General features: G+C 37.0%; 1 pseudogene; it reads right to left on the bottom strand.

Moving 5' to 3' along the window:
• Window positions 1-6,606: 6,606 nt before the first annotated feature.
• On the bottom strand, window positions 6,607-7,480 carry LOC138154044 (small ribosomal subunit protein uS11m pseudogene; annotated as a pseudogene).
• Window positions 7,481-12,528: the final 5,048 nt, after the last annotated feature.

Raw genomic sequence — 12,528 nt, 5'->3', positions numbered from 1 at the left:
CTCTCTCTCTCACACACACACACACACACACACACACACCTGCCCTGGCCATAGCTGCTCTGCCTCCATGATGCTTGCCCCAAGAAATTCTGACTCTTCCAGCTGGGCCTTTTCCTTCTCCCTGTTCAGCCCCTTCATGTTACATCAGCAACAGGGGTTCAAATCTTTTTTTTTTTTTTTAAAGCAATCGGGGTTAAGTAACTTGCTCAAGGTTACACTGGGTGTGGTGCTGAGTGTCTGAGTCTGGGATTTGATCTCCAGGTCGTCCCAACACTGGAGCTGGTTCTCTTACTCGCTGAGCCACCTGGCCGCCCCTAAGCAATTGGGGTTAAGTAACTTGCTCAAGGTTACATGGCCAGGTGTTTCTGGGTGGGTGCTAAGTGTCTGAGCCCGGGATTCGATCTCCAGGTCTTCTCAAGACTGGAGCCGGTGCTCTTACTCGCTGTGCTACCTGGCCGCCCCCAAACCTTCTGTTTCTTGACACAGGGTTTATATAATTAATTTGAAACTAAGTGCTAAGTACCTGTTATCTGGCCAATACAAAGGGATCTTCAAATTTCATTACTATTACAGAGTCTGAGGCTAGGGACACTACTACCTGAACACAGAACTGAAATGTACAAGTAAAACTGAACTCAACTTATTTCTTGGGGCCACAGGGACTAAAAGGAAGAGGGGTAAGGTAAGCACTACCCTTAAAAAGCTAAATTCATAGTGCCCATGCTGTGGGTGAACAAGACTTTCTTTCTTAATACCTACAGAAAGAGAAAGAGATTGTGCTGATATTTTTAAAGCTGCAGCCTGAAAAAGGCTGCCCCAACCCTATGGTAGGGAAATACAGATCTTTTCTCAGAAGGAGGTCTCTATATCTTAGATAATCTAGGTATATGCAAACCCTGGTTGCATATGTAAAGTACTTGTAAACCCCAAAGTACTATATGAATGTTATTTATCATCATCAATTTAGAGCTGGAAGTTCCTCTAGTTCAACATCTAGTGCTTTAATTGAGAAAACTAAGACCTAAAAAGGAAAAAAGAAAGATTTGAACCTAGGTCCTCTGACTTGAAGTCCATTACTCTATATACTATCTCACAATGCTTCTCTATAATTAGAAGGGACATAGAGAATTGGTATTATTACATTCAGAATTGAGAAAAACAAAAGGTGCTTTAGTAAACTTTCCCACCTCCATAAAAGAACTGAGAAAGGAAATTTAAAAAAATCAGTTTCTGACTTTTCAATAGATGCACTCTTCCTCCTAATTTTTACTTTAAAAAATTGAGTGGCATATCAATTCAGCATTTTCACAAACCCTGCAGAAACAATTTGTATGTAGCACAATTATTGAGCCCTGTAAGGTAAATGGAAGAAAATACCAGGTTTCCTTTCACAGAACTGCTTTTTCCAGGCCAACACACAACCCCAAAAAGGATCATGAAAGATGCTGTCTCTACCTGTCCATCCTTTGATCTTCATTAGAAGGCTCAGGTTCTCACTAATAAGTGAGATGGTCTAAGTAGAAACATGTTTGAATGATAAGAGTATATAATTTCTTATTGCAACTCTTAAAATGATACTAACACTATCAAATGAAAATCTTAATGCTGATGCAGCCTAAAATAAATCCTCCCAGCAAAAACTGCTGAAATCGGGGCATATGGTAAAAATGAAAGGCAATTTCATTTCTTTTGATCTGAAGTGGATTTCTCCTAAACTATTCCACCGTAACATGGTGTTTTCTTTTAAATCAATTTCATATACTTTCAGCACAAGGACATTTAAAATCGAATAGGAATCGTCTCATTTGTAAGTTGGAAAACCACATAGAGCAAGGCAAAAAAAAAAAAACAAAAACGGGGAGGACTGAAACACAAAGTAAGGAGCTAATGTTGGGTAAATGATTTTTTTTAAGAATAGTCTTTCTTATAAAGGACAAGAATCATGTAGGCAACATAGAGAGCCTTTGGAAAGTTGAGTTTATCTGGACTGGAAAAACCAGAAGGCTTCTTTAATGACCCGTTAGTAATATCAACAATCAAAATAACTGAATAAAACTCAAAGGGCTGGGTTTTTTTTTTTTACCATCAAATCCTGTTACTTTTCTCATGCACAATTTCTTTTTAGTAATAGGTCAGTTAGAATAGCTCAGTAAGCATCTGAATTAGGAGCCATGGTGCCGCAGGGGATTTTTTTTTTAAGTGCATACCAACTGAAAACTACCTCTCATTCTCGAAAGGGTGAAAAAAAGTCACAATTGCACCAATCCCAAAGGTAGACTGGGGGTGAGTGTGGGGGCAAGCAGAGAAATACATGCCCTGAAAAAAATTAATTCCCTTTAAATATCAATTACCGGCTATGGCTTTTCTTTCTTTCTTCATTTTCCAGTAAGTTTACCGTGAGGATTATATTAAAGTTTCCCCAAGGAAGCTAGACCTGACAGCTTAACTGCAGGGCAGCCCTGATGAATTTGAAGGTCAGTCTAGCAAATGTATAAAGAACAGTAAGCACACAGCAAATGTGTGACACAGGGACTTTACTCAGCAAATCTAGATAAATAATTCAATGATAGCACACAAAGAGCCCTGTCAAGTTTTATAGCAAAGTTGGAAGAATAAATAAAGAGAATTAGTGATAAACAAGAGATATATTACCTGGTCCATATAGAATCTAAAAAAAAAACAATTAAAGCCATATGTATACAACCCTTGATTCATTGCAAAGCTGCCTTTATAACCGAGTTGAGTTCTATATGGAGTTGAAGATAATCCAGAGTCCTAAGTGACTCGTGGGTCATTAATACCAGAAGGTAAAATACCATGTGGTATATTGTGCTAGATGCCATCCTTGTCAGAGATTTCACAGGCCAAACTTCAGTCTCAGATGATTCCCAAATAAAAGGTAAAATATTAGTGATCTGGTGCTACTTAATTGTATTCTCACTTAAGTGAGAGCTATTATTAAGTAAAACTGAAAAGTAAAACATGGTCTTTTGTTGCCAGATACTAAGTTGGATCCATGTTAACAGCAATGAAAATTGTGAACACTGCTTGTTATTTGTCTTATATTCATCAAGCAACTATTACTAATATAATGGGGCAGTAGTCAATGAGAACTTGGTCCTTAAAAGCATATATAATATGTTCTGCCTGATGGCATCCCTAGCATGAACTTCTGAGCATCTGCAGATAATCTACAACTATTTAGGATCCTGGGCCTGGAGTCAGGAAGACTCATCTTCCTGAGTTTAAATCTGGCCTCAGACATTTACTGGATGTGTGACCCTGGGTAAATCTCTTAACCCCATTTGCCTTAGTTCCTCAAAGGAGGAAATAGCAAGCCACTAGAGTATCTTTGTCAAGAAAACCCAAAATGGGGTCATGAAAAGATAAACAGGACTGAAAAATGACTGAACACACACCATTTATGTCAAAGAGGGGCATTTTAATTGGCTGGGGAACTGAAACTGTCTATGAGAAGAAAAGTTGACAACTGATCAAATCTGATCTGTCTATATCTTGGTGGTAACTAAGGCAAAGATCATCTTCTGGTAGCTTTCTGTCAGGTAGAGAGAGACAGTAGCAGTGGTGGGTAAGATTCCTGTTATCAGATATCTATGTCCCTTCTTGGGACTATGACTGGGAATGTTATACCTCTGTTCTTTGTTTGTTCATTGTTTCTGTTAGGTGAATGAGGTGGGAGATGGAATGAATGAAACTATCACCTTGTAAGATCTCTAAAGACCTCAGAACTAGAGTCATTATCAGAGTTTGCTGGCAGCTAAGCTAATTGGGGAGTGACTAGTAGAATCCAACCCACCAGAGAATTAACCTGGCAGTCAAAATGCAATTCTTTGCAAGCAAGGGAACACCTTCATCCATCGATTCCACCTTCAAAATGGAGGTTAATAAGGCAAATGTTTTGTAGCATGCACTTTATTTGTACACACTCTCCTTGGGGACCAAGAATCTGTAAGGGAGTATGCCCCCATTCAAGGGGTTAAGGATTTTTTTTTTGTATTTCTGTTCTATTTTTTAAATAAATATTCCTTTATAAAAGTTATTTGGTGTTAATTGGATAAATTAATAATAGGAAATTAAGAATCATTAAGCTAATCAATGATACAGGAGAACTAGTCACTGTAACTGGTGACAGATACTGGGGAGAACACAGTGAAATGGAGGCTTGCATCGATGGCATCAGACAAAATCCCATAAACACTTAGGGTTAACATTTGACCTCTAAAGGGTGGGGGGCATGTAATGAGCCTTTTGAGGACACAAAACAACAATGTGAGAAGGAATTAGGATTAGAATCCTAAGAATCTATGAATCTGTACTGCACTAATTTGCACTTACTGGTGGATCTTTGAAGGATCTTTGATTTCACAGGGAATTCCAAAAGTGAGTAGGTAAGCCATAGGGAATAACTTGAGACACATAAAAGTGAAGTGACTTACCTGGTATCACACAACTAGTAAGCATCAGAAATAGGATTTGAAATCAGGTCTTCCTTATTCCTAGCCCATCACTCTATTCACTGCCCCATGTTAATATTAGTATTAGTCTAACTCACTTTTTATTTCCAAAATACAATTTAAACTAGAATTTTGTGTAATAGAATTGCTCTTCTTTTAAAGTATAAGGAAATTTTAGTAATATTATCTTAAAATTATCACACATAGAAAAGACAATAACCAGCTACAAATTCTAATCTGAGGCATCCTTTATGGTTTATATCTGACTTATAATTTGAAATTTTTAACCAGGAGTCTCTAGATATTATTGGGATCTGGTGAATTTTCCACTATACAGGTTTACTGCTTCCCTACATTGCAAAAAGCATCAGTTTTGGAATAGGCTTGGGAAAAGTTGAGGGGAAAGGACTTCTAAACTGCTCTAGAGAAAGAAAAAGAAAGCATGAAGAAAGGGTGAGTGATTATATATAGTAATCCTCAATTCAGACAATATCCTTCCTTGCACCACTATCAAAGGATATTAAACATCTTCTCAGTCCATACTTTAATGGGTACATAGCATTATATAAAAACTGGTTTATATCTTGAAAATGTTCACATTCTAATAAGGAAGATATGACATAAATGCTATAATCTATGGAAGTATATACACATGAGCTAAAGTAATTACCAACATGTTTTTGAGGGCTGAGCTGTGGACTAGTGCGCAAGGAAGCAGAGATTTTTTTTCTATACAAGGAGTTCTTTGGTCAGAGAAACTGATACACATATACTAACCAACTGAGGTTCAATTATATAATAATTTGACCAGACAATAAGGTTTTATCTGACATATCCGAAATCTATCCCAGGGATATAGAGATTTATACACTTTTTTGAAAATGAGAAAAAGAAGATGGCAGAGTAAAAGCTGGGATTCACTTGAGCTCTCCCCCAGTCCCTGCCCAATACCTACAAAAATGATTCCAAACAAATTCTAGAGCAGCAGAACCAGTAAAGGGACAGAATGAAAAAAATTTCCAGCACAAGACAACCTGGAAGTTTGATGGAAAAGGTCTATTGCACTGAACTGGGAGAGGAGTACAGTCTAGTGAAAAAGGTGTCAGCACAGTCTGGTCCCCAGTGAACCCCAGGCCTCAGGGGACTGAAGCACTGGCAACTGTGGGAGTTTTTAGAGTTCTCAATGCACAAACACCAGAGACAACTTATAAGGTCAGTAGGAAATGACTGTCAGACCTGGGTGAGAAAGGACCACTGTCTGGGTGGCAACCCAGGCTGTGGAAGCAGTGACTGTGGCAATGGAGGCTGCAGTAGTTCCTTCTGGAACTCTTGGCCTGCAAATGGTTGGGGGAATCAAGCAATTGATGAGAGGGGGATTGCAGGGATCTGTTTTCTAGTGCTGAGGCAGAATTCTCTGGCTTTGCCTGGGCTTAGATCTGGGTTGCAGTTCTGGGTAGTATTCCTGAGGGAAGGAGCAGTGCTGGTGTGTTGGAATTTGTGGCAACAGTGGAGAGATAATCCCTCCTCACAGTTCCAAGGTAGAAAAGAATGATTGTGGTCACTCACAGACAAGAGCACAGGCTGGGACAGGAATAAATGCCTCTACTTTGATCATACCACCTTGGAAGAACTGAAAATTTACAGGTCCCTGGAAGTATTTCTGTAAACAGCTGCACAAAGCCCTTGAAGCTTGGGACAGCACACCCTCCACACTGGAAGCAGAGCCCTACTTAACCCTTTTAACAAAGAGTTAAAAAGTCCAGTAATTGACTGGGGAGATGAGTAAACATGGCCAAAAAACACTCCTCAGAATATAGAATTTTATTTTGGTGACAAAAGATCAAAATATACAACTGAAAAAAATATGAAATGGTCTCAGGCCATGGAAGAGCTCATAAAGAATTTTTAAAATCAAATAAGAAAAATAAAGGAAAAAATGGGAAGAGAAATGAAAGTGATTCAAGAAAATCATGAAAAACAAATAAATGGCTTGCCAAAGGAGACCTAAAAACATAGTGAAGAAAATAACACCTTAAAAAACAGATTAACCCAAATGGCTAAAGAGGTCCAAGAATCCAATGAAGAGAAGAATGTCTTTTTTTTTCAAGGTGAGACTTTTCAAGGTGAGTTTATTTTGTCAGGGCTGTGCAAAGACAAGCTGAGACACTTGCCACAAGTGTACCTGCAGTACCCCCTCCTATCCAAAAGAGGCACTGCTTCACAGTGATGAGCACTGCAGTTTCTGCATATGTTCAAATGTACTTGTATGTATCATTGGAAAATCACCTCATTTTTGCTCATCAATCAAGTCTCTGAGTTCTGTCCTGTGGGGAACAGTTCTGCATTGTTCTGAAGTCAATTTAAAGGTGAAAACTGGAACTAGGTCTCAAGACAGGCAACGATTTTCTTCACAGCCTCCGGGCTTTTTTTGGGCGGCAACCATTGTGTGGGATGGGGGTATTGTCTGTGATTGAGATGACCTCCAGGTCCCCCATGGTCAACCCTTTGATGGCAGATAAGCGCCCTGGTCCCAGGCCTTTCACCACCACTCTGACATGGATCACTCCCTTCGCTGTGGCTTTCGCTGCTGCAGCAATGCCTGCAGTTTGTGCTGCAATCCCTTTTTTGCATTTTTGAACCCTTCGGTGCCACAAGAAGTTCTGGCAAGTGGCACATTCTTGGAAGAGACCACCTGGATATGTGTGTTGTTATATGTTGCTTTAATGTGAGCTATTGGGATTTCTTCATATGTCTTGCCTCCCCATGTCAAGGAACTCTCCTGACCCGGAAGCGGAGGAAAGATGCTGAACCTGCTGGGTTTCTGGGCATCCCCAGGCTCTGCCTCTGTTTCCACCTCTCTCTTCTCCACCGCCTCCTGGGGCCTCTGCTTGCCGGTGTGGAGAGCACCGCCAGGAACATCGTCCCGGGAGCCCAGGGTGTGGGCCCAGGTCCGCAGGGGTAAGAGACGCCGGGCTGCAGTCCTCAGAACTTGCATGGCAGGACAGAGCGAGAATGTCTTATAAAGTGGAATTGGCCAAATGGAAAAGGAGATTCAAAAGCTAACTGAAAAAAAATTAATTCCTCAAAAATTAGAATGGAGCAAATGGAAGCTAATGACTGAGAATTCAAGAAATTATAAAACAAAACCAAAGGAATGAAAAAAAAATAGAAGACAATGTAAAATATCTCATTGGAAAAACAACTGATCTGGAAAATTGATCCAAGAGAGATAATTTAAATAACTACCTGGAAGCCAGGAATAAAAAAAAGTCTAGACATAATCTTTCAAGAAATTATCAGAGAAATCTTCCCTGATGTTTCCGAAACAGAAGGGAAAATGGAAATTGTAAGAATTCACTGATCATCTCTTGAAAGAGATCCCAAAAGGAAGAAACCTAGCCAAATTTCAGAGTTCCGAGGTCAAGGAGCAAATATTGCAAGCATCCAGAAAGAAACAATTCAAGTACTGTGGAAACAAAATCAGGATAACAAAAGATTTGGCAGTTTTTACACTAAGGTATTGGAGGCCTTGGAATATGATATTCTAGAGGTTAAAGGATGTAGGATTAAAACCAAAAATCATCTACCCAGCAAACCTGAGTCTAATTCTTCTGGGGAAAAATAGATATTCAATGAAATAGAAGACTATTTTTTGGTCTTTATTAATTTGTTTACTTTTAGTTTACAAGATTCATTACCAGAATTCCTTGAGTTTCAAATTTTCTCTCCCTTCCTTCTCCCCCCCCCCCCATGGCAGCATACAATCAAGTATAGCATCTGCAAATACTTTCACATTAGGCATTAGTCAGGTTATAAAGAAGGATCATATCAGATAGAATGAAGAATGGGAAAGAGGAAACAAAACCAAACAAGAAAAAGAAAAAGGGCAGGTAGTTTGCTTCATTCTGGGTTCAAACTCAGTTCTTTCTCTGGATGTAAACATGTCTCTTCATCATGAGACTTTTGGGGTTGACTTATGATTCTGGATTTCTGAGAAGATTCCAGTTTATCAAAGTTGATCATCACATGTACATTGTGTCTGAAATTGTGTACAAGTTCCTCCTGGCTCTACTCTTCTCATTCAGCATCAGATCGTATAAGCCTCTCCAGGTAAATATGAAGTCCATCTGCTCCTCATTTCTTATTGCACATTAGTATTCCATAACATACATATACCACAACTTGTTCAGCCACTCCCCAATTGATGGGCACCCCCTTAATTTCCAATTCTTTGCTACCACTAAAAGAGCTGCTATAAATATTTTTGTACATATGGGTCTATTTCCCACTTCTATGATCTCTTTGGGATACAACCTTAGAAGTGGTATTGCTGGGTCAAAGGGTATGAAATTATGTATAACTCTTTGGGAATAATTCCAGATTGCTTTCCAGAATGTTTGCATCAGTTCACAACTCCACCAGCAATGCATTAGTGTTCCAATTTGTCCACATCCTCTCCAGCATTTATCATTTTCCTGTTTTGTCATCTTAGCCAATCTGAATGGTGAGATGTGGTACCTCAGAGTTGTTTTGATTTGCATTTCTCAAATAATAGTGATTTAGAGCATTTTTTCATATGCTTATAAATATCTTTATTTTTTCCTCTGTAAACTGCCTGGTCATATCTTTTGACCATTTATCAATTGGGGAATGACTTGTATTCTTATAGATTTGACTCAATTCTCTGTATATTTTAGAAATGAGTCATTTATCAGTAACATAGATTGTAAAAATTCTTTCCCAATTTTCCACTTCCCTCTTAATCTTGGTTACATTTGTATTTTGGTTTTGTTTGTATAGAAGATTTTCAATTTAATGTAATCAAAATTATCCATATTGCATTTTATAATGCCCTCTAATTCTTCTTTGGACATAAAGACTTCCCCTCTCCACAAATCTGACAGGTAAACTATTCCTTGCTTTCCCAGATTGCTTAGAGTATCAGCTTTTATACCTAGATCATGCACCCATTTAGACTTGATTTTGGTATATTTGTGTTAGATAATGGTCTATGCCCATTTTCTGCCATACTATATTCCAGTTTTCCCAGCAGTTTTTGTCAAATAGCGAGTTCTTATCCCCCAAAACTGGGGTCTTTGGCTTTATCAAACAGTAGATTACTATAGACATTGACTGCTAATTCTCATGTACCCAATCTATTCCATTGATCCACTACTTTATTCCTCAGCCAGAACCAAGTAGTTTTGAGGACTGCTGCTTTATAGTACAGATTAAAATCTGGTATAGCTATTATATTTATATATATATACACACACACACACATATACATACATATATATACACACACATATACACACATACATATATATACACACACATATACATACATACATACATATATATATATATGCTATAGGTAGTATAGTCCTAGCATTCCTTTTCATTAATTCCCTTGATATTCTGGACCTTTTGTTCTTCCAAATGAATTTTGTTACTATTTTTTCTAGCTCTATGAGGTGTTTTTTTTTTGGTAAACTGATTTGTATGTCACTAAATATATAATTTAATTTAGGTGAAATTATCATTTTTATTATATTAGCTCGACCCAGCCACGAGCAATTGATGTATTTTCAATTAGTTAGGTCTGACTTTATTTGCGTGAAAAGTGTTTTGTAGTTGTGTTCATATAGGTCTTGGGTTTGTTTTGGCAGGTAGATGCCCAAATATTTTATAATGTCCATAGTAACTTTAAATGGGATTTCTCTTTCTATCTCTTGCTGTTGAGTTTCATTAGAAATATCCAGGAATGCCAAGGATTTGTGTGGGTTTATTTTATATCCTGCAACTTTGCCAAATTTATTTATTATCTCAAGTAGTTTTTTAGATGATTCTCTAGGATTCTCTAAGTATATCATCATATTATCTGCAGTGAGTGATAGCTTGGTTTCTTCTTTGCCTAATTTGATTCCTTTGATTTCTTTTTTTTTTTCTCTAATTGCTACTGCTAACATTTCTAGTACCAGATTGAATAAGAGGGGTGATAGTGGACATCCTTGTTTCACCCCTGATCTTACTGGTAATGCTTCTAGCTTCTCCCCATTACATATAATACTTGCTGATCGTTTAAAATAGATGCTACCTATTAGTTTAAGGGAGGCTCCATTTATTACTATTCACTCTAGTGTTTTTAATAGGAATCAATGTTGTACTTTGTCAAAAGCCTTTTCTGCAACTATTGAGATAATCATGTGGTTTTTGCTGGTTTTATTGTTGATATGATCAATAAATCTGATGGTTTTCCTAATATTAAACCATCCTTGCATTCTTGGAATAAATTCTACCTGATCAAAGTATATTATTCTTGTGATAAGTTACTGTAGTCTTTTTGCTAATATTTCATTTAAAATTTTGCATCCATATTCATGAGGGAGATTGATCTATAATTTTCTTTCTCTGTTTTATGTCTTCCTGATTTAGGTATCAGTACCATATTTGTGTCATAAAAAGAATTTGGTAGGACTCCTTCACTAATTTTCCCGAATAGTTTGTAGAGTATTGGAATCGATTGTTCTTTAAATGTTTGATAGAATTCACTAGCAAATCCATCTGGCCCTGGAGATTTTTTCCTAGGGAGTTCACTGATGAAGTTCACTTGTTTGATTTATTTTTTTGAGATGGGGTTATTTAAGTATTTTACTTCCTCTTCAGTTAATTTGGGAAACCTATATTTTTGTAAATATTCATCCATTTCACTAAGATTGTCAAATTTATGTGCATACAACCAGGCAGAATAATTCCTAATTATTGTTTTAATTTCCTCTTCATTAGTGGTAGGTTCACACTTTTCATTTTTGATACTCATAATTTGGTTTTCATCTTTCATTTTTATCATATTGACTAAGGGTCTATCAATTTTATTGTTTTTTTTTTCAAAAACCAGCTCTTAGTTTTATTTATTAATTCAATAGTTTTCTTAATTTCAATTTTATTTATCTGTCCTTTGGTTTTCAGTATTTCTAATTTAGTATTTAATTGGGGATTTTCAATTTGGTTTTTTTTTCTAGCTTTTCCAAATGCATGTCCAATTCATTTACCTCTCTTTTCTCTAATTTATTCATGTATGCATTCAGGGATATAAAACTTCCCCTAAGAATTGCCTTTGATGCATACTACAAATTTTGGTATGTTGTCTCATTATTGTCATTCCCTTCAATGAAGTTACTTATTTTTTCTATGATTTCTTATTTGACCCACTTATTCTTTAGGATTAAATTGTTTAGTTTCCAATTAGTTTTTAGTCTGTCTTTCAATGGCCCTTTATTGCATATGATTTTTATTGTGTCATGACCTGAGAATGATGCATTTATTATTTCTGCCTTTCTGCACTGAATTGTGAGGTATTTATGTCCTAGTACATGGTCGATTTTTGTGTATATGCCATGTACCACTGAGACTAAGGTATATTCTTTTTATCCCCATTCAGTTTTCTCCAGATATCTATCGTACCTACCCTCTCTAAAATTCTATTCACCTCCTTAACTTCTTTCTTGTTTATTTTGAGGTTGGATTTATCAAGTTTAAAGAGGGAAATTTAAGGTTTCCCACAAGGATAGCTTTGCTATCTATTTCTTCCTCTAATTCCCTTACCTTCTCCTCTAGGAATTTGGAAGCTATACCACTTGGTGCATATATGTTAAATAATGATATTGCTTCATTTTCAATGGTGCCTTTTATCAGGATATAGTTTCCTTCCTTATCTCTTTTAATTAGATCAATTTTTCCTTTATATCTTAGATAAGGATTGCTACCCCCGCTTTTTTTTACTTTAGCTGAGGCATGCTATATTTTACTCCAGTCTTTTACCTTTACCCTGTGTGTATCCTTCTGTTTCAGATGTGTTTCTTGTAAATAGCATATTGTAGGATTATGATTTTTAATCCATTCTGCTATCCACCTCCATTTTATGGGAAAGTTAATTCCATTCACATTTACAGTTATGATTATTATCTGTTTCTTTCCCTCCATCCTATTCCCTCCCCTGTTAATGCTTATATTTTTTTTCTCCCCTTCTCCCTTCCCTTCCTTAATAGTT

The sequence above is a fragment of the Petaurus breviceps genome, unplaced genomic scaffold (genome assembly GCF_028583685.1).
Source record: "Petaurus breviceps papuanus isolate PSGF00001 unplaced genomic scaffold, PetGlider_PUasm1.0 151, whole genome shotgun sequence".
Lineage (NCBI taxonomy): Eukaryota > Metazoa > Chordata > Mammalia > Diprotodontia > Petauridae > Petaurus > Petaurus breviceps.
This window is presented reverse-complemented; position numbering and strand designations above follow the sequence as displayed.